Source organism: Palaemon carinicauda, chromosome 27 (genome assembly GCF_036898095.1).
Source record: "Palaemon carinicauda isolate YSFRI2023 chromosome 27, ASM3689809v2, whole genome shotgun sequence".
Lineage (NCBI taxonomy): Eukaryota > Metazoa > Arthropoda > Malacostraca > Decapoda > Palaemonidae > Palaemon > Palaemon carinicauda.
Genome location: NC_090751.1, coordinates 81,667,761 through 81,692,261, shown reverse-complemented (window position 1 = coordinate 81,692,261; position 24,501 = coordinate 81,667,761). Strand labels below are relative to the sequence as shown.

General features: G+C 49.7%; 1 protein-coding gene and 1 long non-coding RNA gene across 5 annotated transcripts in view; one reads left to right on the top strand and one right to left on the bottom strand.

The window, feature by feature from the left end:
* LOC137620770 (uncharacterized) overlaps positions 1 to 24,501 on the bottom strand; it is a 311,911-nt gene that overhangs the window by 58,948 nt on the left and 228,462 nt on the right. The gene's annotated exons all lie outside the window — the stretch shown is intronic.
* The window catches only part of LOC137620768 (uncharacterized), a 146,880-nt gene that overhangs the window by 1,772 nt on the left and 120,607 nt on the right, over positions 1 to 24,501 (top strand). The window lies entirely within an intron of this gene.

Sequence of the window (24,501 nt, the reverse complement as noted above, 5' to 3'; positions counted from 1 at the left end):
ATCGGACAGAAAATATGTTTTCCCATAGCAAATAACGTGATGATGGGGTTGCAGCAACCAAACAAACTAATGAGTTTGAGTGAGACTCAAACTCTAGTCTGCTGTAGAGATCACCAGTCAGGGACATTACCACACTGGCCAGGGACTTCTGTCAAAGCAAACCAAGTTAGAAATAGAAAAGAGGGCATTCTTACGAAAATAAGTACCTTAGTTATTCTTGAGTGTCGAACTAGGTAATGTTGTTTAAGCTATGGCTTTATTTGGGTTATATTTAATTATGTTGGTAAAAATCAGCTTATGAATAATGTGCTAAAATAAACTAAACCTATAAAAGGAGAGAAAAAAAATATAGAGGTGTTCATGGTGTATTTATAGGTAATTTGAATGATTCTGATGAAGATATCTGGCATAAATCCGTATTTTTCAAATTGTAGATGTTTTAAAATTACAGAAAATATGATTTAAACACCATGATTAGAATGAAACTTTGCTTCCTAACCTAGGACTCTTATCCTTACCTACCTGTGGTGGTTACAGTCCCTTAGACTGCTGTATCTTTAGCTAGAACTAAGATAGGTTACAAACCTGTGTTTAATTCTGAAACTAGGTTTATTCTGATGAAGATACAGACTGAGTTATTTAAAGAGGGTCACTTCTGGGCAAATCCAGTTACAGCCAGTTGAAGAATTATCGAGGGTCTGGCAGCGTGTTATGACTGCATCACCTCCCCTCGTACAGTATAGGTTGGTATGATGTACTGTAGCTTGTGACTGATAACTCACTCGTCTTCTGCTTGCAGAAGCGATCAGACGTCAGTTACTGGCCTCTTGCTTACTTGCTTTTTTGTATAATCCTTTTTGTTTTCTGTAACAAAATGAGTGTGAAACAAGTGAATGTTATGTGTACTTCTCCCGGTATCAACGCCCTTGTAGGAATTTCATGAGCCGCCTTGACGTTGATCCTCATCCATTATGTCTCATTTGTCGAGGATATACATGTAGATGCTCATCGGAGTCCCCTTGTATTGTGTGTCATCCTCCCAATGGGAGAAGTTCTATGACTGATGGGAGAAGAAGGCTAAACACGATTGCTATCCTTTTATTGGATTGCTTCGACTTCGATGGATAGTGAGAAGTGTAGAGGTTCCCCTACCTTTTCCTTCGTTACCAGGTCTTACCCAAGTCACGGTAGCGCGATCGCTCCCCATTACGCTATGCTTTGGCAGCAAGAGAAGTCATAGGCATACACCACTGTAGCTGCCCATCAATGTTCTCTTCGACATTCTGGGTTCCAATTGTCACGCTCTTCAATGTACAGTATGCCATTTCGGAGACAACCCCCCCTACCACTTACTTGCCCTACTTTGGTAGTTAGCGAGAACACGTTTGTTGAAGCGAGTCTTACTAGCGAACATGACAGGTCATCTGGTCGTGCTCAACCCTTCCTGGTTACACCCAAAAAGGGAAGGAAGCACTCTCGCAGCACTTCAGTGAGTGTTCCTTCATTCATGAAGGATTCCCCCTAGTTTTTAGAGTTTAAGGTTGTTAGGCAAGTGGGCTCCAGACAGGCCCCAATAGGCATTTGCGCAGCACATTAACCCACAGCCCCTTAACCCGACCTTCTCCCAAACAACCTCGGACCGAACCTGATCATGAGAATGCCCATCCCTCAGACAGGCATCCTTCTAAACACCCAGTGCCTTTCACCGCCTATGGCAGTGGTTCCCAAACTATCTTACCTGACGCCCCCTTTTTGCTTCCAGTAGAACCACTGGCCTAGGGAGTGTTATCAAAGCGTTCCCCAGTGTGAAGCTTGGAAATGCGTCCCGCTATGACGCACTCGTCAACGCTCAGTGTTGTCCCTATTCAGAGGCCTTCTCTGCCAACTTCGTCATACATAGCTGCTTCTTTGCGGCAGCAGGAAGCCGTTAGACCTACCACTTTTAGTGTGGCTCCTAGTGCTCCTGTTGTGAGCACTTCTGCTCATGAATCACACCCATTGACGAGCGAAACTTGCAATTTTGCGTGCAAATCAATGAATTCACGAGCAGACGAGTACGGTACCAGCACCTTCGCCTCCGCCTCCACCTTCTATCACCACCAGCGCCAGGCGGATACCCTTTCCAGCAGGTTTCAAGGAGCCTCCTAATAGGTTCGCAGATGTTCCTATTAGTCCGGACTGTCCTTCTCGTCCATCGAAGGAATGTGTTCCTCTGCCACAGAGACTCCCCCCTGCGTTGACTAAGACTCCTTCTAAAGATTCCCCCAGGGGACGTTCTCCTCCTAGACCTCCAAGGAAAGCCTATGACTTACCTAGAGGTTCTTAGCTTCCTGCATGGGTGAGCACTTTTCTTTTCACCCTGCAGAACTCTCTGGGTGTGGCTCCTCCCACTTCTTCAGTCAAAGCAACCCCTAGGATTCCTGGGGAATCCTTGTAGAGTTCGTCCGTTGGGAATCTAGATCCTAGAAGGAGATCAACGTCGGACAAGGCTCACAGATCACTTCCATCTCGATCGTGTGCTGAAGTCCTCAATCTTCTGAATCTTACATGGTCAACCTACCCTTCACCCCAGTGAAGACAAGGGAAATCATGACCAAGAGGCAGAAGACAAGGATGAGAGGCGTAACTCGACCTCACGCTGACATCATCCGCCCTAGGACGAGTAAGGACATAGCCTTGCCCAGGAATATAACTCTATCCATCCGTTCAATCCTCAATAAATTGAGGTAGTGCCTCCGGACCAGCATCCAATTTCCTTACCTCCTCCAGAGTAAGAGCCTTCATCTCCTGCTGCCAAATCTTCGTCGGGTGGCTCGAAATCCTCGCAAGTTCTCCCTCCTAAGACCGCGGAGGAACGTCCTGTACGTAGGGAATCGAAAGACACCAAGATGAATCCCAAGAACGCTGTGGCAAGGGAAGCTTGTATGGCTGAGGCACAGAGAAGGTCCCTTGTGGCAGGTCCCTCAAGCAACACTGTTGATAACCCTGACCTACCCCAGGCTCTGGATGTGAGCCTGGAGGTGGATGACCCCTTAGATTCTGATGATGAGAAGGCTGCTAGTCTGAACTACCACTCTTGAGCAAGAGAGACGTGAGTCGAAGCACACCTTTTGGCAGGTCCTTGCTTGTATAAGGGCCATTAATAGGCTGTCTACACCTGGATCCACCACCCAGGAGGGTAAGGACATGGTTCTCGATGGAATATTCGAGATATAGAAACCTTCCAGATCCAGTGCTGCTTTAACCCTGGTCTAAAGGCTTGACAGCTGCCAAAAGGAAAGCTATCGCTCAGATAGCTGGAACTTTAGTTCCTTGAGGGCAGGTTCCTCCTCCCGGTCTCTTCCACTTCCTTTTGTCTTACAAAGGAAGTTTGTTCCGTATCCGAAATACAAACCACGCTATTTACATTAGGTTTACTTTCGGCGTTGCTGAAATTGACGAGCCAATAGAATTTTAACGAGGGTTAACTACCCCCGCGCTAGTTAGCAAGGGGGTACGGGAAGGGTAGCTTGCTACCCCTCCCCCCCCACACACCGGTGAGTTGTCTCACTTCACTTTTGGCTCGGACTATGTGCAGACGTGTCTGTCTATCGTCCTCACTATTGACAGCTTTAATCTTTTCTTATGCTTTTCCTCAGCTGTGTGTTTGGAAGTTGGCCTTGCCCTTTTATCATCATCATGCGCAAGTGCCCTGGAATCGCCGGCCTCCCCTGCGATACCTTCATGTCGGCGGTCGAAACTGATCCCCACACCCTTTGCCCGCAGTGTCGAGGCCAACGGTGTGACAAGGAAGTAACTTGCAGGGAGTGGTCTACCTCCCAGTGGGAGAGGTTTGCCCGCCGGCGTAAGAAGAAGTCCAAGAGAGACCTTTCTCCTTCAAGGGTTGCCTTGAAGGAGGAAGGCTCCAGGGACACTTCTTCCGCCGCCCAAACCTCCTCCAAGCTCCCACTTGGCCGGCCTCTTGTGAGAGGCCGCCGAGTGGTAGCGTAAACCCTTGTTCTGTTTCCCGATCTCGCAGTGCGGGAGAGGGCGTCGCCTCCCATAGCGGGGCGGCTCTCCCTCCTCCCCCGGGGGAGGAATTTGATTCTAACGTTGATGACCATAACTCTGTATCTAACGATGATCTCTTTCAGCTTTGGGCTTCCTTGGGGCTTAAGGGCTTGCCCTCCAAGGAAGCCCTGTTTGACCTTATCCAGTTGGGGGCCGCTGTCAAGCAGTCGCCGGTGATAGCAGAGGTAGACCCTCTGTCTATTGTCGACGTGGTGGTGGCAAAGGCTTCCGACGCGTCTGGTCAAACCTCTGCTGTGGTTGATGTTGCGGACGTTGCTGAAGGCCCTCCTCCCCCTTCCGAACATCCTTTGAAGGGGAAGGTGGGTCCCACGGTCTCTCCTGCGGGTACGCCTCCCCCTCGGGAGAGCGCACTGACAGAGATTCCTCTTCAGAGGACCGACGATCCTGATGACCTCCCTCGTGGCCGCCTTTGCCGTAAGGCTCGTCGTCCTCTTCGTCGCAGGGGCCTCCCGTCTCCCTATAAGGGAGTCAAGAGACGCCTCTTCGAGTCGTCGCCTCCTCCGTCATCTGATGAGGATCCTCCTCGTCGGGAGCAGACCATAGCAGCCACATCTTTGGACCTCTCCGGTGATCGCTCGCGATCTCCTATGCCTACCAGATCTTCCACTTCCGGCGCAGATGGGCAGCAGGCTTCTGACCTCGTCATCCGACGGGCATCGGTCCCTTCGGGGTAAAGGGATGTCTCCCACGGTGTGGGGCTTCCCTTGCGCGTCAGGGTTCCCTGCGCGCCCACCTGTGCGTTCACGCGTAGTAGCGCGTAAGCGCTCTCCAGTGTTGCAGTCTCCTGACTCGCCTCGCCAGTGCTCTCCTGCTCGTCAGCGCTCTCCTGCTCTCCAGCGCTCTCCTGATCGTCAGCGCTCTCCTGATCGTCAGCGCTCTCCTGCTCGCCAGCGCTCTCCTGCTCGCCAGTGCTCTCCTGCTCGCCAGTGCTCTCCTGCTCGCCAGTGCTCTCCTGATCGTCAGCGCCCTCCTGCTCGCCAGCGCTCTCCTGTCGACAGTCAACAACCTCCTGTTCCTGTTTCGCGCCCAGCGCGCCAGCGCTCTCCTGAGCGCACAAGATCTCCTGCTCGTCAGCGCTCACATGCGCACCCAGTTCCTGATACGCGCCCTGCGCGCCAACGCTCGCCCACGCGCCCTAGATCTCCGGATCTGCACGCGGGCAAGGAACTGACTCCTCCTCGCCCATGCGTTCCTGCTCGTCCTTCTTCACCTGCGCAGCAGTGCGCACGTTTAGAGTTCCTGCGCGCCCGTGCAGACGCGCCTTCTCATCCTGAGCCCGTTCGCGAGCGTTCGCCTTTGCGCGTCGCGCCACTTGATTCTGCGCAGCAGTTTACGCGTCGACATCCTACGTGCCAGCGATCTCCTGCGCGTCAGCGTTCTCCTGCACGTCAGCATTCTACAGAGCTTCGGCGATCTCCTGAGCACCCGCGCGATCTATCGCCTGTACGCAAGCGCTCTCCTACGCGCCAGCGCCACCTAGACCTTGATCGCCATAAGTCTCCTACGGCCAACTCGCCCGTGCGCGGTCGTTCGCCAAGGCGCCATCGCTCGCCAACGCGCCATCGCTCGCCCACACGCCACAGATCTCCAGGACACCATCGATCTCCTGCGCCTTGCCTTTCTCCTGAGTTACAGCGATAGCCACCTCCTGTGCGCCCGCGCGTTCCCTCGCCAAGTCGCCCACTCGCCAGCACGCCCGCCCGCGTTTATCTCCGCGCGACTACACGCCCGCGCTCCAGCAGCCCCACGCGCGCGATTCGTTGGATCCTACCCAGCGCCAGCACGACCCCCGTCCTCGCCGGGTTCCGCAGCTTGTGGCGACAGCAGGGACGCATGCTTCCAGATCGCAGTCAGGATCGCCTCCGCGCAAGCGCAGGTCTCTCTCTCAGGACCAGGAAGAATTGTCGGAGAGGTCTAGGCAACATTCTTCCCTTTCTTCTTTGCAGGTAGGCCCAGTTGCGTCCACTCCGAAGGGTCAGGAGATCCCCTTCCCTCCAGCGGGAATTACGGACACTGCGTCCGTATCTCGTCAGTCTTGTTTTGGTCCTTTGATGAGAGCGGTAGTGCAGGCTATGAAGCCAGCACTCGCCGATCTGGGACTCAAGCCAAGGACAGACTCGCCCCCACTGAAGAGAAGGAGAGGAGTGGACTTCGTGGTGACTTCTCCCAGGGAGAAGTTGGTTCCTAAGAGGTCCATCAGGAAGGCTCCATCCCCTTCGCAGTCGTTTTCTCCGTCTCCTGTGGACGAGGCTTTTCCGTCTTCAGGAGAGTCCAGCGAGGCGGGGATCTCTCCTTTGGCACCAAGGGGGAGACCCCTCCTCGGGGAGGAGAACCGGCTCGCGTGGAAGGTACCTTCCAGACCTCTTTGCTGGAGTCTTGTATCCCGCCCAGGAGGGAACCCAAGGACTCAAAGACAATTCCGAAGTCTTCTTCGCAAATTCGTCAGGAACCAGCCAGACCCCGGGAGAACGTTCACGTGTCTCCCCAGGAAGAGCCTCTGGGGACAGGAGACTTAGCTGCCAGTCCGCAGGGAGGAGAGCAGCACGAGTCTGAGCACGCCTTCTGGCAGGTCTTGGGCCTGATGAGGCAGCTTAACAGGTTCAAGGACCCGGAGATCGCCACTCGCGAGGGCAAGGACACGGTCCTGGACCAGGTCTATGGAACTCAGAAACCCAAAAAGTCCAGCGCGGCTCTGCCCTGGTCCCAGGGGGTGAAGAGTGCCAGAGACAGGGTTGACGCTCAGCTCTCAGACCTCGCCTCCTCCAGTCGTTCCTCTGCTGGGAACAAACTCCTCCCACCTCCTCGTTTACAGCAGAGGAGGTACATACTTTGAGATCATGGGGGAGTTCAGCCTTGCTCTTCCCCTTCACCATTCGGTGGAAGAGCTTACAAGGGGAGTTCCGCTTGAGTAGCTCTCCGCCTGGCAGGTGACATTCTCGGCGTCGGAGATCCTGAGCCAGGAGGTCACGAAGTGTGCCATGCAGGCCACTTCGTGGCTGGATGTCTGGCTGGGTTTTCTGGGCATCCTATTGCGCTCTGAGGATTTTTCTAAGGAGAGCAATAGGAAGGCCCTGGAGACCTTCCTCCTCTCGGGAACTCGCTCCATCGAGTTTTTGGCCCACCAGGTTACCAACCTGTGGGCCAACTCGATGTTGAAGCGTCATGCTGCGGTGACCGAGAAGATCCACCCGAAGGTCCCCGCCGTGGATGTCTCCAGGGTCAGACACTCCTCCATCCTTGCGGGAAGTTTGTATGAGCTCAAGGACATGGAACGCACAGCTGAGAGGTGGAGGAAGTCTAGCCAAGACTCGCTCCTCCAAAGGGCCCTCGCATCTCGGCCCTACAAGCCTCCAGCTCCGCAGCAACATCAGCAGCAGCCTCGCAGGACAGCGAAGCAGGGGCTGGCAGCTAAGAAAATGGTGTCTAAGCCTCAGCCCTTTCCTGTCAAGGACAAGAGGGGCAGTAAGTCCTCCAGGGGAGGCAAAACTCCTAGAGGGAGCGGCCGTGGCCGTAAACGCTAGGAGTGGCAGTCGCCCCGCGTGTCCACCTGTGGGGGGATGCCTTCAAAGTTGCGTGCATAGGTGGCAGCAACATGGGGCCGATTCTTGGACGGTCTCCGTGATCGGCCAAGGTTATCGCGTCCCATTCACGACATCTCAACCTCCCGTGACAGCGATTCCAGTGTCGTTGAGCTCCTATGCCATGGGATCGGCAAAGGGGCTAGCCCTTCGGGCAGAAGTCGAGACCATGCCCAAGAAGGATGCTCTCCAGGAGGTCGTCGACGGCTCCCCAGGCTTCTTCAGTCGACTCTTTCTTGTAAAGAAGGCGTCTGGAGGCTGGAGACCCGTCATCGACCTTTCGGCGCTGAACAAGTTTGTCAAGCAAACTCCGTTCAGCATGGAGACAGCGGACACGGTCAAACTTGCAGTGAGACCACAAGACTTCATGTGTACACTGGATCTAAAGGACGCGTACTTCCAGATCCCAATCCATCCGTCTTCCAGGAAGTACTTGAGATTTAGCCTAGACAACAAGATCTTCCAGTTCAAGGTACTGTGCTTCAGTCTCTCCACAGCACCTCAGGTGTTCACCAGAGTATTTACCCTGATTTCGTCATGGGCACACAGGAACGGCATCCGTCTCCTCCGATATCTGGATGACTGGCTGATCCTGGCAGACTTGGAGTCGACCCTTCTTCGGCACCGAGACAGGCTTCTGGGACTTTGCCAAGATCTGGGAATCATGGTAAATCTTGAGAAGTCCTCTCTGCAGCCGTCCCAATGACTGGTTTATTAGACACCAATCTCCACAAAGCCTTTCCATCAGACGACAGGATACCAAGGCTGAGGAGGGTGGCAGAACCCTTCCTCAGGCGGGAAGAGCTTCCAGCCCAATCATGGTTGCGTCTCTTAGGTCACCTAGCCTCCCTGGCCCATCTGGTCCCGAACGGTCGCCTCAGGATGAGATCCCTGCAATGGCGGCTCAAGTCCCTGTGGAGTCAAGGCTCCGACTCCCCGGACTTTCTGGTCCCGATAGGACCCACGGAACAGGCGGACCTGCGGTGGTGGCTGATCGACGAAAACCTACGAAAGGGAGTGGATCTTCTCGTCCTTCCCCCGGACTTGACGCTGTTCTCGGACGGGTCAAAAGAAGGGTGGGGGGCCCACATTCTGAATCAGAGGACCTCAGGTCTTTGGTCAGAAAAGTACCTGCACATCAACCTGCTAGAGATGAAGGCCGTATACCTGGCTCTTCAACAGTTCCAATGGACCCTGGCGGGCCACTCTTTGGTGGTGATGAGCGACAACACCACGGTAGTGGCTTATATCAACAAGCAGGGAGGTACTTTTTTACAGCAGCTATCCCATCTTGCGGTAGAGATTCTGAGGTGGGCCGAAGTCCACTCGATAAAAACTATCAGCTCGCTTCATTCCTGGCAAGAGGAATGTGCTCGCCGACAGTCTGAGCAGCGCTTCGCAGATAGTGAGTACAGTACCGAGTGGTCTTTGGATCCTCAGATAGCCAACAAAGTCCGACTTTGTGGGGTTCCCCGACAGTGGACCTGTTCGCGACAGCCTTGAATTTCAAGCTGCCGCTGTACTGCTCCCCAGTCCCGGACTCCAAGGCTCTCTGGCAAGATGCTTTCCAACAACGGTGGGACAACATCGACGTATACGCCTTCCCACCGTTCTGTCTGATGAGAAGGGTGGTCAACAGGACCATACTATCGGTCAACCTCTCTATGACCCTGATAGCTCCGCTATGGCATCACGCGAAATGGTTCCCGGACCTTCTGCAGCTCCTGACGGAGCTTCTGAGAGAACTTCCCCCATGACACGAGCTACGACAACCACACTGCAACATCTTCCACAAAGCCGTAGCCTCGCTTCGGCTTCACGCCTGGAAACTATCCAGTGACTCCTCACGGAGAGAGGCTTTTCGCAACAGGTTGCAGAGAGGATGTCTCTACACCTGCGAAAGTCCTCTGAGGGAGTCTACCAGGCGAAGTGGAGAGTCTTCTGTGGTTGGTGTCGTGGGAGAGGTATCTCTCCACTCGATGCCTCTATTCCAGCAATAGCGGAGTTTCTCGTTTATTCGCGGGAGGAAATGCGCCTTTCGGTCGCGGCAGTCAAAGGCTATCGCTCAGCCTTAAGTCTGGCCTTTAGGCTGAAAGGAGTGGACATTTCTTCCTCGCTAGCACTCTCTCTTCTCATACGTAGCTATGAGCTTAACTGCCCTCAGTCGGAAGTGAGACCTCCTCCATGGAACGTGGTTCGGGTTCTCAGGGCTCTCGAAAAAGGAATTCACAATCTATTGATAAAGTGCTGCATAAGACAAGAACATCTCCTCCTAAAGATTTATCATTGAGTATCAACAAAAAGACATTGCCCACCACTATCAAACCTTTGTCCCCCATTACAAAGGATAGTACTAACCTCTCCCAGGCCATATCCTTGCCTGATTTAATGGAGATTCCACCTGACACCAAGTTATCAGGTGTACCTGTAGTGGGGAAGGTACAAAAACCTGGTAACTTGCAACCTATTAATCGTAAAAGAGAGAGACCTCCATCTCTCTCACCCCCTTCCATAAGAAATACTAGAATTATGACATCAAATAAATATGATGTTTTGTCTGTTGATGTTGGCGATCAACCAGAAGACAATTTAAATAAATCAGAAATTCAAGTTGAGGTCCACCATCCCCCTCAACAAATATATAAAAAAGATACAAAGAAAAACTCCAACGTAAAACCCAACATAACAAGACCATCTCTGAAGAAACCTACAAGTAATAATGTTAGATTAAAAACTGCTAATGGGAAGACCTCACCCAAGACGTCTTCCAGAAATAATCCATAGTTTTCTCCTCCATTTTGCAATGGAACTGTCAGGGTTTGAGGGCGAAATATGAAGAACTTAAGCTCCTAATTCATGAGCATTCCCCCATAATAGTATGTCTACAGGAAAGTATGCTTGATTCTAACACTCCTAGTCCTCGAGAGTATGTTAGCTATAGAACGCCATATAATCAACAAGCAGGGAGCCATGGCGGAAGTCTCATGTACATTCGTCGAGATGTTCCCCAAATACCCATGTCTATACGTACAACCCTGCAGGCAGTTGTTGTACAAATTGATATAGGGAGAAAATATACAATATGCTCTCTGTACTTACCTCCAAATGATGATATTTTATATGATGATTTAGTAGAAGTTATTCAACAACTCCCTCAACCTTTTCTCTTACTGGGAGATATGAATGGTAGACATCCTTTATGGGGTGATGTTTTGGCCAACACAAGGGGCAATATTATCTCATCAATTGTGGAGAATGAGGATGTGGGGCTCCTTAATACAGGAGAGCCCACGCACTTCCATGTTCAGACAGGTACTTTGTCATGCATTGACCTTTCAATTGCAAGCTCTAACTGCCTTCTTGATTTTGATTGGAGGACATTAGATGATTGGCATACTAGTGATCATGCACCAATCATTATAAACACCAACAAAGGTCCGCCTTTGCAAAGATCGCCACGTTGGAATCTAGACAAGGCAGACTGGGTTAAATTTTGTGAGCGAAGTGAAATCGAAGGGAGAGCAGAACAGTTTGAAAGTGTTGATGATGCCATAGACCTACTGAATGGAACTCTTCATACAGCAGGAGTCAATTCAATTCCCAAAACAACAGGGTTATTCAAACGACGACCAGTCCCGTGGTGGTCTTCAGAACTAACTGCACTCCACAGAGCCACAAGAAGATCTCTAACACGATTGCGTAGACTCCGAACTGATGAGAATTTAATAATGTACAAGAAATGTAGAGCACAGTTCCGTCGTGCCATGAAAGAAGCAAGGCGCCAGTCATGGATGTCTTTTGTTTCCTCTATTAACAGTAGAACACCACCATCTTCTGTGTGGAGGAAAGTAAAAAAGATAGCTGGCAAATTCACCCCCAACCCACCACCAGTGTTGAAGGTGAATGGCCAGTATGTAACTGAAGCAAATGAAGTTAGCAATGCCCTGGCTAATCATTTTTCAAATGTATCCAGCAAGTGTGAAGGAGCCCCTGGTCACCAGTATAGGAGCACTGAAGAAAAGAAAATTTTAAATTTTGCAACAAGAAGGGAAGAGTCGTATAATTCTCCTTTCACTGAAAGAGAATTTGATTCCGCACTTGCTCATTGCAACGATACAGCCCCTGGACCCGATGGAATTCCATATGCAATGATTAAACATGTACATTTTAATACAAAGCTATTTATTTTAAGCATTATTAATAGAATATGGCATGATCATAGCTACCCAAGTGTTTGGGAACTAGCCATTATTTTAGCCTTTTTAAAACCCGGTAAAGACAAGTTTTTAGCAGCAAACTATCGTCCTATTGCATTGACATCTTGTTTATGTAAAATCATGGAGAAGATGGTCAATGCAAGGCTGATATGGTACCTTGAAAAAAAAGGTATTTTATCACCGATTCAATGTGGATTCCGAAAAATGCACTCAACGACTGATGTGTTGATACGACTTGAGTCATCTATTTGTGAAGCCTTTGCTTCCAAACAGCACCATGTTACAGTATTTTTTGACCTTGAAAAGGCATATGATACCACATGGAGATATGGTATTCTTAAAACCATTCATGAATTGGGATTGAGAGGAGAGCTGCCACTATTTATTCAGGCATTTCTTTCACGTAGAGTTTTTCAAGTGAGAGTGGGGGAAACTCTATCAGAGAGTAAGTGCCAGGAAGAAGGAGTTCCTCAGGGTAGTGTGCTGAGTGTAACCCTTTTTGCACTAGCAATTAATGGGATATCCTCAGCCATTCCCCAGGATGTTCTCTCAACACTATTTGTGGATGATCTCTCAATATCATTTGCTGGCACTAGAATGGCAATGGTTGAGAGAAAAATCCAACTCTCTATTGATAAAATTATCCAGTGGGCTGACATGAATGGATTTAAGTTCTCGACAAGTAAAACTACCATTGTCCATTTTTGTCGTATCCGGGGAGTACATCCAGACCCGGATATATACATTAAAGGTCAACGGATACCATGTGTATCGGAAACCAAATTTTTAGGTTTGATATTTGACTGTAGACTTACATGGGTTTCTCACCTAAAAGCGCTAAAAGCTAAATGTGTTGAAGCTCTGAATATCTTAAAAGTATTGTCCCATACATCATGGGGGGCAGACCGCAATACTATTTTAAAATTATACAAGTGCTTGATTTTTTCCAAAATTAGTTATGGTTGTGAGGTATATTCTTCAGCCACCCCAAGCCGGTTAAAAATATTAGACTCGATACATCATGCAGGTATTAGATTATCTACTGGAGCTTTTAAAACCTCGCCTATCCCAAGTCTCCTTGTTGATGCTGGAGAGTTACCTCTAGACCTTTACCGAATGTCTTCCATTCTTCGGTATTGGTTTAGATTGCAAAGACTCCCTAACTCTCTAGCCTTTCAGACTGCAAGCCTTGTAAGACACGCATCATACTTTGAGTTGCACCCAAAATCTCCTCAACCTTATAGCTTTCGGGTGAAACGATTTTTAAATAGTCTGGATATAATTAGAAATAAGGTACTTCCATTCAAGGTATCATCAACGCCTCCATGGAAATTACCTGACATATCATTTTGTAAATACTTTATTGGAGTTAAGAAGAATATGACTGACTTAGAATCCAGGTCTCTTTTTATGGAACATGTCGAAGAACATAGGGGATCGACTTTTATATATACTGATGGCTCCAAATCTGATGCTGGCGTTGGATTTGGAGTACATAGTAATGATTTTAATTGTAGAGGTGCACTTCCTCTAACAGCTTCCATATTTACTGCCGAACTGTATGGCATATTAACCGCTATTGAGAAAATAGCTTTGGAAAAGGAGGGTAATTTTACAATTTTTAGTGATGCAAGGAGTGTTCTTCAAGCTTTAGAAGTTTTTAATTCTAGTAACCCTCTAGTTTTAAAGATTTTAGAATGGCTTTTTATTATTGGACGGAAAGGTATAACTGTTCGATTTTGTTGGGTTCCAGCACATGTAGGTGTGTCTGGGAATGAGAAGGCAGATTTACTGGCGAAGAATGCGGCATCCGAGTTGCTACCAAGGAGGTATCCCATTCCATGTAACGATCTCCTACCTTACATCAAGAAATTAGTTTGTGATAAATGGCAACAGCACTGGGACAGTCAAGACGGCAATAAAATGAGGGAAGTAACAAATATCATATCACCTTGGAGGTATAACATGATTCCCCGAAAATGGGAGACGACTCTTTGTCGTCTCCGTATTGGTCACACACGGTTGACACACGAGTTTCTGCTGAAGGGCCAACACCAACCGTATTGCGAGGACTGCTTAGTACCTTTAACAGTGAGGCATTTGTTGACCGAATGCCCTAATTTTACTAACTTCAGAAATAGATATCTGTTTGAGGCTCGAGGTGAGGATGGCAGGTTTATCCTTGCCAAGATTCTTGGACATGATGTGTCTAACTATGCGAGCGGAATTTTTAGATTTATTTCAGAAGCAGGTCTTCTGAAAACTATTTAACTATTTTAATGACTTCTTAATTTTTATGGTTTTAATCGAATTCTCTTTTAATTTTCATATACAGTAAATGGTATCGGCGTCAATGACCTTAGATGTCAGGATGCCAGAAAACTTTCAATCAATCAATCAATCAATCTCAGGGCTCTTAAGTGACCTCCCTTCGAACCATTACGCCAGGCCTCTGATCGCCACCTGACTTGGAAGACGGTTTTCCTACTCGCGTTGGCCTCTGCCAAACGAGTTAGTGAACTTCATGGTCTCTCGTACGACATCGCCCATTCAAGGGAATGGGGGGAGGTAACGTTCAGGTTCGTCCCTGAGTTTGTTGCCAAGACTCAGAACCCTGGAGTGCCGGACCCACGGTTCGACTCTTTCAGGGTCACGAGTCTCCGTTCTGTAACAAGCAACCCAGACCATTTGCTACTATGCCCAGTGAGGAGTCTGAGACGTTACTTGAAGAGGACAGCTGCAGTTCGTCCCCGTGTGCAAGCGCTGTTTGTTAGCACTGGCAGGACGAAGAGGAGGGTCACCAAGAACACCATCTCGGATTGGATTCGAAGGGTCATCCCCCATGCCTTGAATCCTGACCCTCCTCCGTCACGTTGCCCTAGGGCATACGACGTCAGGGGCATCTCTACGTCCCTGGCCTTCAAGAGAAACTTCTCTGTGACGCAGGTACTACAAGCTGGGGTCTGGAAGCGTCAGACGACCTTCACAGCCCACTACCTGCTGGCCGTGACCCACAGGAGCCTCGATACTTTTTCTATCGGCCCTGTGGTGGCTGCACAGCAGCTGGTTTAACCTCAGGCTCCTTAATGAACAAGTAGCAGAAGGTTGAGGGCGTTGTTACCCGGTTTTAGTCTGCGTGAATGAAAGAGTATGTCTGGCCCTTACTTCTTTCTTCATTCTACCCTCTCTTGGGGAAAGCAGCATCCTGGTCTCCCCATATCTGACCTCAACCTCTGCAGGTAAACCATGCTCCCTTGTGTTCTTAGTATTATTTGATACTGTCACGTCTCCCATACCCTGATGAGGTGGTATTGGGACGTCCTAGCCTTGATTCCCATCTAAAGGACTCCAGGTCAACTTCCTAGGACGAGTCGCGCTCTATTCCTCCACACACGACTTATGTAGGCCACACGTTCCTTACGGAGCAAGGAACTTATGAGGTGCAGGGATTCATTTTCTCGAGTCCTGCTCACGCGGAGTTTGAGTCCCCGGGTAAGCCAAAGCCGGTAAGGCTGGGGACTTTCCACCCTTCCTAAGGGGTAAGTCACCCAATGTAAATAGTGTGGTTTGTATTTCGGTTACGGAACAAATGACAAATTCGGAGATAATTTGTATTTTTTCTAACCATACAAACCTTAGCTATTTACACATATTTGCCCGCCAGCCCTGTCCCCCAAGACAAGTCCTACCTCTAAGTGAAGTGAGACAACTGACCGGTGTGTGGGGGGGGGAGGGGTAGCAAGCTACCCCTTCCCCTACCCCTTGCTAACTAGCGCGGGGGTAGTTAACCCTTGTTAAAATTCTATTGGCTCGTCAATTTCAGCTACGCCGAAAGTAAACCCAATGTAAATAGCTAAGGTTTGTATGGTTAGGAAAAATACAAATTATCTCCGAATTTGTCATATTATGAGATCAAAGGGGAACCTCATTCCACCATGCCCCTCCACTCTTCAGTAGTGTGTTTAACAAAAGGTCTTCCAACTCAAACCCTCGCCTCTCTGAAGGCCTCCCTCTCTGCAGTTGAGCTCCTTAACATAGAGAGATGTGCGAAGTACGCCATTCAGGCTGCTTTGTGGCTTGATCCTAGGATCCTTGGGCTTCATGGTCCGCTCCGATGATCTCTCGAAGGAGTCGGCCAGGAACTGACGGACCTCCAGTGGTGGGTGGCAGACGAGAACCTACGAAAGGGAGTGGATCTTCTCGTCCTACCCTCGGATTTGATGCTGTTTTCAGACGCTTCAAAAAAAGGTTGGGGGGCCCAGAAAAGTACTTCCACATAAATCTCCTAGAGATGAAGGACGTCTTTCTAGCCCTTCAACAGTTCCAACAGTACCTGGCAAGTCACTCTGTGGTGGTGATGAGCGACAACACCACAGTAGTGGCCTACATCAACAAACAAAGAGGTACTTTTTCGCAGCAACTATCCCATCTAGCAGTAGAGATACTGAGATGGGCCGAAATCCACTTGATACCACTATCGTCATGCTTCATTCCGTGCAAGAGGAATGTGCTCGCCGACAACCTGAGCAGAGCATCTCAGATAGTGCATACCGAGTGGTCTTTGGATCATCTAGTAGCCAAGAAAGTCCAGACTTTGCGGAGTTCTCCAACTGTGGATCTCTTCGCAACAGCCCTGAACTTCAGGGTCCCGCTGTATTGTTCCCAAGTCCCAGACCCCAAGGCTCTCTGGCAAGATACTTTCCAGCAATGGTGGGACAACATCGACGTTTACGCCTTTCCCCCCGTTCTGTCTGATGAGTAGGGTACTCAACAAGACCAGAACATCGGTCAATCTTTCAATGACCCTCATAGCTTCGCTATTTCATCACGCACAATGGTTCCCGAACCTTCTGCAACTCCTAATGGAGCCGCCAAGAGAACTCCCTCCACGTCACAATCTACTCAAACAACCACACGCCAACATCTTCCACAAAGCCGTAGGTTCACTACGACTTCACACCTGGAGACTATCCAGCATCTCCTCGCTGAGAGAAGATTTTTGCAACAAGTTGCAATCAGGATGTCTGGACACCTGCGAAAGTCATCAGCAGCAGTCTACCAGGCAAAGTGGAAAGTCTTCTGTGGTTGGTGTCGTGGAAGGGGTATCTCTCCACTCGATGCCACTATTCCAGCAATAGCGGAGTTCCTTGTGTATTTGCGTGAAGAAATGCGCCTATCAGTCTCGACAGTGAAAGGCTATCGCTCAGTCTTAAGCCTCGCCTTCACACTGAAAGGAATGGACATTTCTTCATCGCTAGAACTTTCTCTACTCGTACGGAGTTATGAACTTAACTGCCCTCAGTCGAAAGTGAGACCTCCCCCATGGAACATGGTTCGAGTTCTCAGGTCTCTTAAGAGACCTCCCTATGAACCATTACGCCAGGCATCAGATCGCCACCTTACTTGGAAGACGGTGTTCCTGCTAGCTTTGGCCTCGGCGAAGCGAGTCAGCGAACTTCATGGTCTCTTGTACAGTATTACATCGCCCATTCAAGGGGATGAGGGAAGGGAACGTTCAGCTTCGTCCCTAAATTTATTGCTAAGACTCAGAACCCGGAAGTAGTGGATCCTCGATTCGACTCCTTCCGGATTTCTAGTCTCCGTACTGTAACAGATGACTCAGACCATCTCTTACTATGCCCAGTAAGGAGCTTGAGGCTGTACCTCAAGAGACCAGCCGCAGTTCGTCGTCGTGTGCCCGCACTACAGTATTCGCCAGCACAGGAAGGAATAAGAGGAGGGTCACCAAGAACACCATCTCTGCATGGATTCGCAGGGTCATTGACCTGGCACTGCATCTGAACCCTCCTCCGTCACGTCGCCCCAGAGCACATGATGTCAGGGGCATAGCTACGTCCCTGGGTTTCATAAGAAATTTTTCAGTGATGCAGATTCTTCAAGCTGGGGTGTGAAAACGGCAAACCACATTCACATCCCACGACCTGCAAGACTTTACCCACAGGAGACTCGATACTTTCTCTATCGGTCCTGTGGTTGCTGCACAACAGCTGGTCTAAAACCTCAAGCTTTTTGTAGGACAAGTAGCAGAAGGTTGAGGGCATTGTTACCCGGTTGTAGTCTGCATGAATGAAAAGGTTTGACTGGCCCTTATTCTTTTCTTCATCATCCCCTCCCTTAGGGAAAGCAGCATCCTGGGTTCTCGGCATAGCTGACCTCAAACCACTGCAGGTAAACCATGCTCCCTTGCGTTTCTAGTATTAATATTAATACTGTTACGTCCCCATACCCTGACGAGGTGGTACAGTATTGGGAAAGTCCTAGTCTACAAGTTTCCATCTAAAAAACTTCAAAACAACTTTCTAGGATGAGTCACACTTCTTCATACCTTCACACACAGCTTGCGTAGGCTGCAGCCCTTGCGTAGCAAGGTTTTAGTGAGGTGCAGGGTCTCCTTATTTCTTGAGTGCTAACACACTCAAATAAGGAGCTCCCCGCCAAAGCCAAAAGCCAGACTGGCTAGGACGTTCACCCTTCCTAATGGGCGAGTCACCCCCTGTTAAATAGCATGGTTTGTATTCCAGTTACGGAACAAATGACAAATTCATAGATAATTTGTATTTGTTCCTACACTTGATACAAACCCTCATTCTTTACTATAGGAGATATTCTAGCGCGAGCTGGAAAATACGGTAGAAAAACCTTAACAAGGTCGTTAACGACCGGGCAGGTAGTTACCCACCTGTTAGTGGTGGGGGGACCGCCGGTCTGTAGCTGCTGTTTACCTTCAATCGAATTCTAGCCTTCGCAGTGGTAACACCACTGCTCCTGCATTTATTTGACTGGCAGACTAGCCTTTCCTTTTTGGATTTTTGATTAATAATTTTTTTCTTTTTCTTTGTTAGATGTGATGTCTTCTATTATGAGGAAGTGTTCCGGGCACCTTTATGTTGCTGCTGGAGGTGGATCCTCTTTCCCTATGCCCTGGGTACAGAGTTCATAGGTCTTCTGAAGGCTCCCCCTGCCAAGTATGTAGAAGTGGTCGCCCTCTCAGTGGGAGAAGTTCGAGAGAGGTAGAATAGGAAGTTCTAGAAAGACTCTTTACCTCCAGGATCACCGTCAAAGTAAGGAGTCACGGACCTCTTCTACGACCTCGCGATCTCTCCCTTCAGACTCTTCCTCTCTTCCTTGCCTGCCTCCCTCTGGGGGGAAGTCGAGGAAGAGTGGCACCATTGATTTAACTCCCACTTCTCTTGGTCAGGCAGATCACGTTGCCTCCCCCAGTGGGGCAATACTTTCCGCCACCAGGAATGACTCTGTTACTGCTTCCATTCCAGATCATGTACGAGCGGTATGGCCTGCCCTTGGACTTGCTGGTTCTCCTTCGGAGGAAGTTTGGAACCAGTTCCTCGCGGGCAAGGTAGTGCCTCAGGTCCCTCCTGTTTTGGAACCCTCGGGAGTTCCGGACCTCGCCTACCTCCCATCAACTCAGTTGGTGCCCACGGAAGTTTTACTGTAGTGGATATAGTAACTTCAGCTTCTGCGGTGCCTACTTCGCACTCCGTTGCGCATCTACAAATTACAACGTCGCAAGTGCAAACATCGCAATATCTCCTCCTCCTCATCCTCCTCCTCTTCATCGTCCTCACCCTCTTCGGAGGCTAGGAGGGAGAGAGAGAAGAGGAAAAGGAGAGCTCGCTCTCCTTCGCCCAGACGTTCTCGCCGGAGACACAGGCGACATAGGAAGAGACATCATCGTTCTCGCTCTTCCTCGCCTTCCATCTCTTCACGAGATGTCTCGCCGCAAGACTATAAGTGCTCTTGTCACACATAAGAAGAGCGCTTCCTCCTCGTCATCGCCCTCTTCGGAGGTCAGGAGGGAGAGAGAGAAGAGGAAAAGGAGAGCTAGCGCGCCTTCACCTAGATGATCTCGCCGAAGAGACAGGCGACATAGGAAGAGACATCTTCGTTCTCGCTCTTCCTCGCCTTCTGTCTCGCCTCGAGACTATAAGCGCTCTTGGCACAAACCTAAGTAGAGCGCTTCCTCTTGTCACCGTTCTGCCTCACTGTCGTCTTTCTCTTGTGAGGGATCATCTAAGAAGCCAGGAGCGCGGCCAAGGGCAAAGTACGTCCTGACCTCAAACCCTCTTCTTCGCATAATAGTTTGAGGGTCTCCGTTCGCTCTAGAAAAGTCAGAAAGAGCGCTTCTCCTTGTTTTTACTCATCTTCAGAGAAGATCGCTCTTGCCTTCGACTTCTCGATCTCTGACCCTTTGTGGTCTCGTGACAAGGAAACTTCAGTTTCCCGGTGCGCTATCCCTTCGTTTTCTCGCAACTCAAGTTGCTGAAGCCTCGGGCTCATGCATTTAGTCACGCTGACACTTCAGTGTCTCGTGACAAGGGAAACTTCCGTTTCCCGTTGCTCTGGCCCTTCGGGGTCTCGCAACACAACCTCTAGGGGCACACACGATCACGCTGAACCTTCTGGTTCTCATGAAACAAGTCGCCAAGAGTTTTACTCTTATGACAGAGAGTCTTCGAACTCTTGTCGCGCGGAGTGTTCGCATGCGCTCAACCAACACTGAGTCCATGACCATCAAGAGTTTTACTTTCATGGCTGTCTTCAGACTCCCGTCACGTAAGGTGTTCACATGCAATTAACGCTACACACGCAAATCTCCGGTCATACACTCACGGGGTCAATCCCTCGCTCTCGTGTTTCAGACAGGACAAGCTCCCCAGTTCCTTTGCTCCCTAATGAGTTAAGGATTACGAGTCTCTCGAAAACCTCGGAAGAAGATGCAGGGGTTCGGCCCTTCTTCTCTTCGGTTGAGAGCTGAAGGAAAAGGGGAAACGTGTTAGAGAGGCTAAAAGAAAACACCCAGATAGCAGCGACGTAGAACACAAGGCCAATGGCTTTGGCCGCTCTGTTCATTATCCTGCGCTTCATGTGGCAGCTCATGAGCTGCCCATGTTACGAGGTAGAGCTCGTTGTCAACCTGCAACTTAATCAACTTGTTGTTAGAAAGCATAGATTGCTGCCAGGAGGTTCGCCTCCAGGGGTTGGAGAACCTCCCCTTACGAGGGAGTGATAACCTTCCTTGGAATTGGGCTGCGTGAGAGAACCACCCCCCTTCCGAGGGAGAGTTTCCTCGCTTCAGCCATTCAGCAACCTTCCCTCCTTCGTGAGAGTTGCGGACAGCTCGACGAGTTTTGCCTCTGTTATCTCGTCCCCGAAGACTGTGCTTTCTCCCCTTGAGCTGGGGAAAAGCAAGTCTAAGGCTTGTTCCTCCTTCGAGGGGAACTTCTCCCTCGTTTGCGAGAGAGATTATTACGCCTACACTTTTTGCCCATAAGAGCTGGGAGAAAGCTTGGCTCAGGCGATGACCTATTTCGGATTATTACGCCTCTGCCTTCTTCCCATAGAACTGGGAGAAAGCTTGTCTTAGGTGATGTCCTCCTTCGGGAGGACTTCTCCCTCGTTCGCGAGAGATAAATTTTTACGCCTACACTTTTCCCATAGAGCTGAGAGAAAACTTGCCTTAGGCGATATCCTCCATTGGGAGGACTTCTCCCTCGTTCGCGAGAGAGTTTATTACGCCTACGCTTTTCCCCATAGAGCAGGGAGAAAGCTTGTTTTAGGCAATCTCCTTCGGGAGAACCAACCTCCCATTCACGAGAGAAAACTTGTAGGAGTTTGCTGATCCACGCTCCTCCCCCTTACGCTTTTGGTTCTCCCCCAGGCGCGGAGCGAGAGCCTTGTCTTAAGCGACGTTCTCCTTCAGGAGAACAAACCTACCCTGCGGAGGAGTTATCTTCACCCCTGACGTTCTCCCCCTCGTGTTATAAGGAGATGTCTTTTTGAACCTACTGGTTCTCCTCACGTTGACCCCTTGGGGTTTCGTGACGATCACTCTTTCGGCGGGCGTGATCGGGAGCCTTTGAACTCTCGTCATGTTGATCCTACGGGTTCTCATGACCTTAGGAGGCCATCGGGCCTCTGTTGTGCTGGACTTACGAGTTCACACGACTTGGAACCTTTGGGTTTCAGTTATGCTGAGTCGTCGGGCTCTCGTAACAATTAGCACAGAGTGTCCGTGCACGCACACAATTAGCGCTATGTGCGTGACCATCGTCATCAAGAGTTCTACTCTTATTACATAGAGTCTTCCGACTATCGTCAACGGTTTTCGCCATTACTTCCAGACACTCCGACTTCTACCATTCTTCCCCTTTCGATAAGAAAGATGCGAGGTCTCCACTTTACCTGTAATAACACAGAAGGAATTAGCGCAGCCTGAGGATTCCTCGGAAGAGCTGCCGTTGAAGAACTTAGCATCCTCCAATTTAAGGACTCCAAGAACTATGTGTAATATCTCATGCCTCAGCGATTTGCATCTGCCTCCTCGATCTCTTAACACTCCAGCCTTCGACAGGCTATGTCATCCACCCCCAACCCTAAGACCAGAATTGATCTTCTGCCTGTGGCCTGATTGGTAAGGTCTCTGACTGGTTTTTGACAGTCTGGGGTTCGAGTCCCGCTCACACTCGTTATTGTCATTAGTGTCTGCAACCTTACCATCCTTGTGAGCTAAGGTTGGGGGTTTGGGGGAGCCTATAGGTCTATCTGCTGAGTCATCAGCAGCCACTGCCTGGCCCTCCCTGGTCCTAGTTGGGATGGAGAGGAGGCTTGGTCGTTGATCATATAATATATGGTCAGTCTCTAGGGCATTGTCCTAACTGCTAGTGCAATGTCACTGTCCCTTGCCTCTGCCATTCATGAGCGACCTTTAAACCTGATCTGTTCCCCTGCAGGCCGTCTGAGGAGGTATCGCAGGCGGTCGCGGGAGAAACGGGTTCCCTGAAGTCTCAAGAATCCAATAAATTCCCGTTTAAGAGACAAAAGCCCTTTACGAGATCAGAGACGTCAACCCTTCTCCTCTGATCTTGGATCCCCTCACGGCGAGGCTCACACCGGGCTAATCCTCGAAGAGACACTCTACTCTTCCATCCTCTTCTCAGTCACAGAAGCCTCGGCAATGGTAGCGGCTTCAATGTCCCCTCTGGAGGCTCCTTCTTGGCTTGACACGTGGTCTGGTACAGTCGGCTACCTCGCGAGCCACGAGGACTTGTCAAACCAAGATTCCATGCAGTCCCTACAGGAAGTCCTAACTGCTGGGCCCACGACAATGGACTTCTCAACCGCTACAACAGCGACCATGTGGAGCAATTGGGTTCTCAAAAGGAAGGAATCAGTAGTTCCCAGACTTCCTTTTGTACCTCAGTGAGGAAAAGCTCCTCTCAGTCTCGGCGATTAAGGGCTATCGCTCAGCCTTGAGCCTCATCTGTAGACTGAGAAGGGGTTGACCTCTCTGCCTCAGAAGACATCACCTTGGTTGATTCAGGGTTTTGAGTGATCTTGCCCCCCAGTTGAGATTAGACTATCACCATGAGACGTGTCTTACGTTCCCTGAAGGGGCTGCCCTATGAGCCCTTAAGGGCCTCAGGCTACTTTCTGAACCTTGAGACCGTCTTCCTCGTACCTCTGACCTCGGCTGAAAGGGTCAGTGAGCTACATGGTCTGTCTTATGTCGTCACCCATTCTAGGGGATGGGGGGGAAGTGTCTCGCAACTTCGTACTGGGCTTGGTGGCTAGACTCAATCCTTCATCTACCGACGAGAGATTTCAAGAATTTCAGTTTTTCAGCCTCAATAAGGTAACAGGATACAGACCAGTCATTACTATGCCCCGTCAGGGCGCTAAAGAAATACCTGAAGCGCACCAGACCTTTTAGACCACGTCTCCGTCATCTCTTCCTTAGTACCAACCAGGTAAAGAAGAGAACCTTTCGCAACACCATCCCTTCTGGCTCAAGAAATTCATGGCGAGGTCTTTTCACGGAGACCCAGTGGCTGCCTCACTGGCGTTTAAGAGAAATTTCTCAGTCTCCCAAGTCTTAATTGCTGGGGTCTGGAAACGCCAATCTACTGTACATTCACCGCTCACTATTTGAGCGACGTGACACATAGGTCTCTAGACACCCTTTCTATAGGGCCTATTGTGACAGGTCAACGGGTGATGTACCTACCTTATGCCCTTTCAGGGGACAGTAGCCATTGGCTGAGGATACTGGGTTACACTAGGTTTTAAGAAGGACATCCATCTATCTTCTTTGTCTCCTTCTCCCTCCCATCTGGGGATCATAGTCTGTATCCAGTTTCAGCTGGACTTGCCAATGGAAATAAGGTATGATACTCATCTGATTCCTCTCACAGGGTATAAGTTATACTCATGGTCACGAGGTTTCCCCCTTTCAAGGTCGGGGGAATCCTAAGTTTGAAAGGGTCCGAGTGGAATGTTCCTGACCCACTTCATCCTGAAATATTTGTTTCCACGAAGCTACAAACCTTCAGACGTGCTGAGATTATGGGGATCTACAAAGGAAGAAGATTAACGGAAGATTGTTGCTTCAAAATAGTCTAGTCTGAGGACTATCTTCCCTAGGAATAGGAAACTCCTTGGCCACCCTAGCCTCAAGACTAAGTCTCCTATAGTAAAGAATGAGGGTTTGTATCAAGTGTAGGAACAAATGACAAACTTATAACAGAGTTTGTATTTTTCCTAACATACAAACCCGAATTCTTTACACAAATCTTCCCTCCATCACCGTCCCCTAG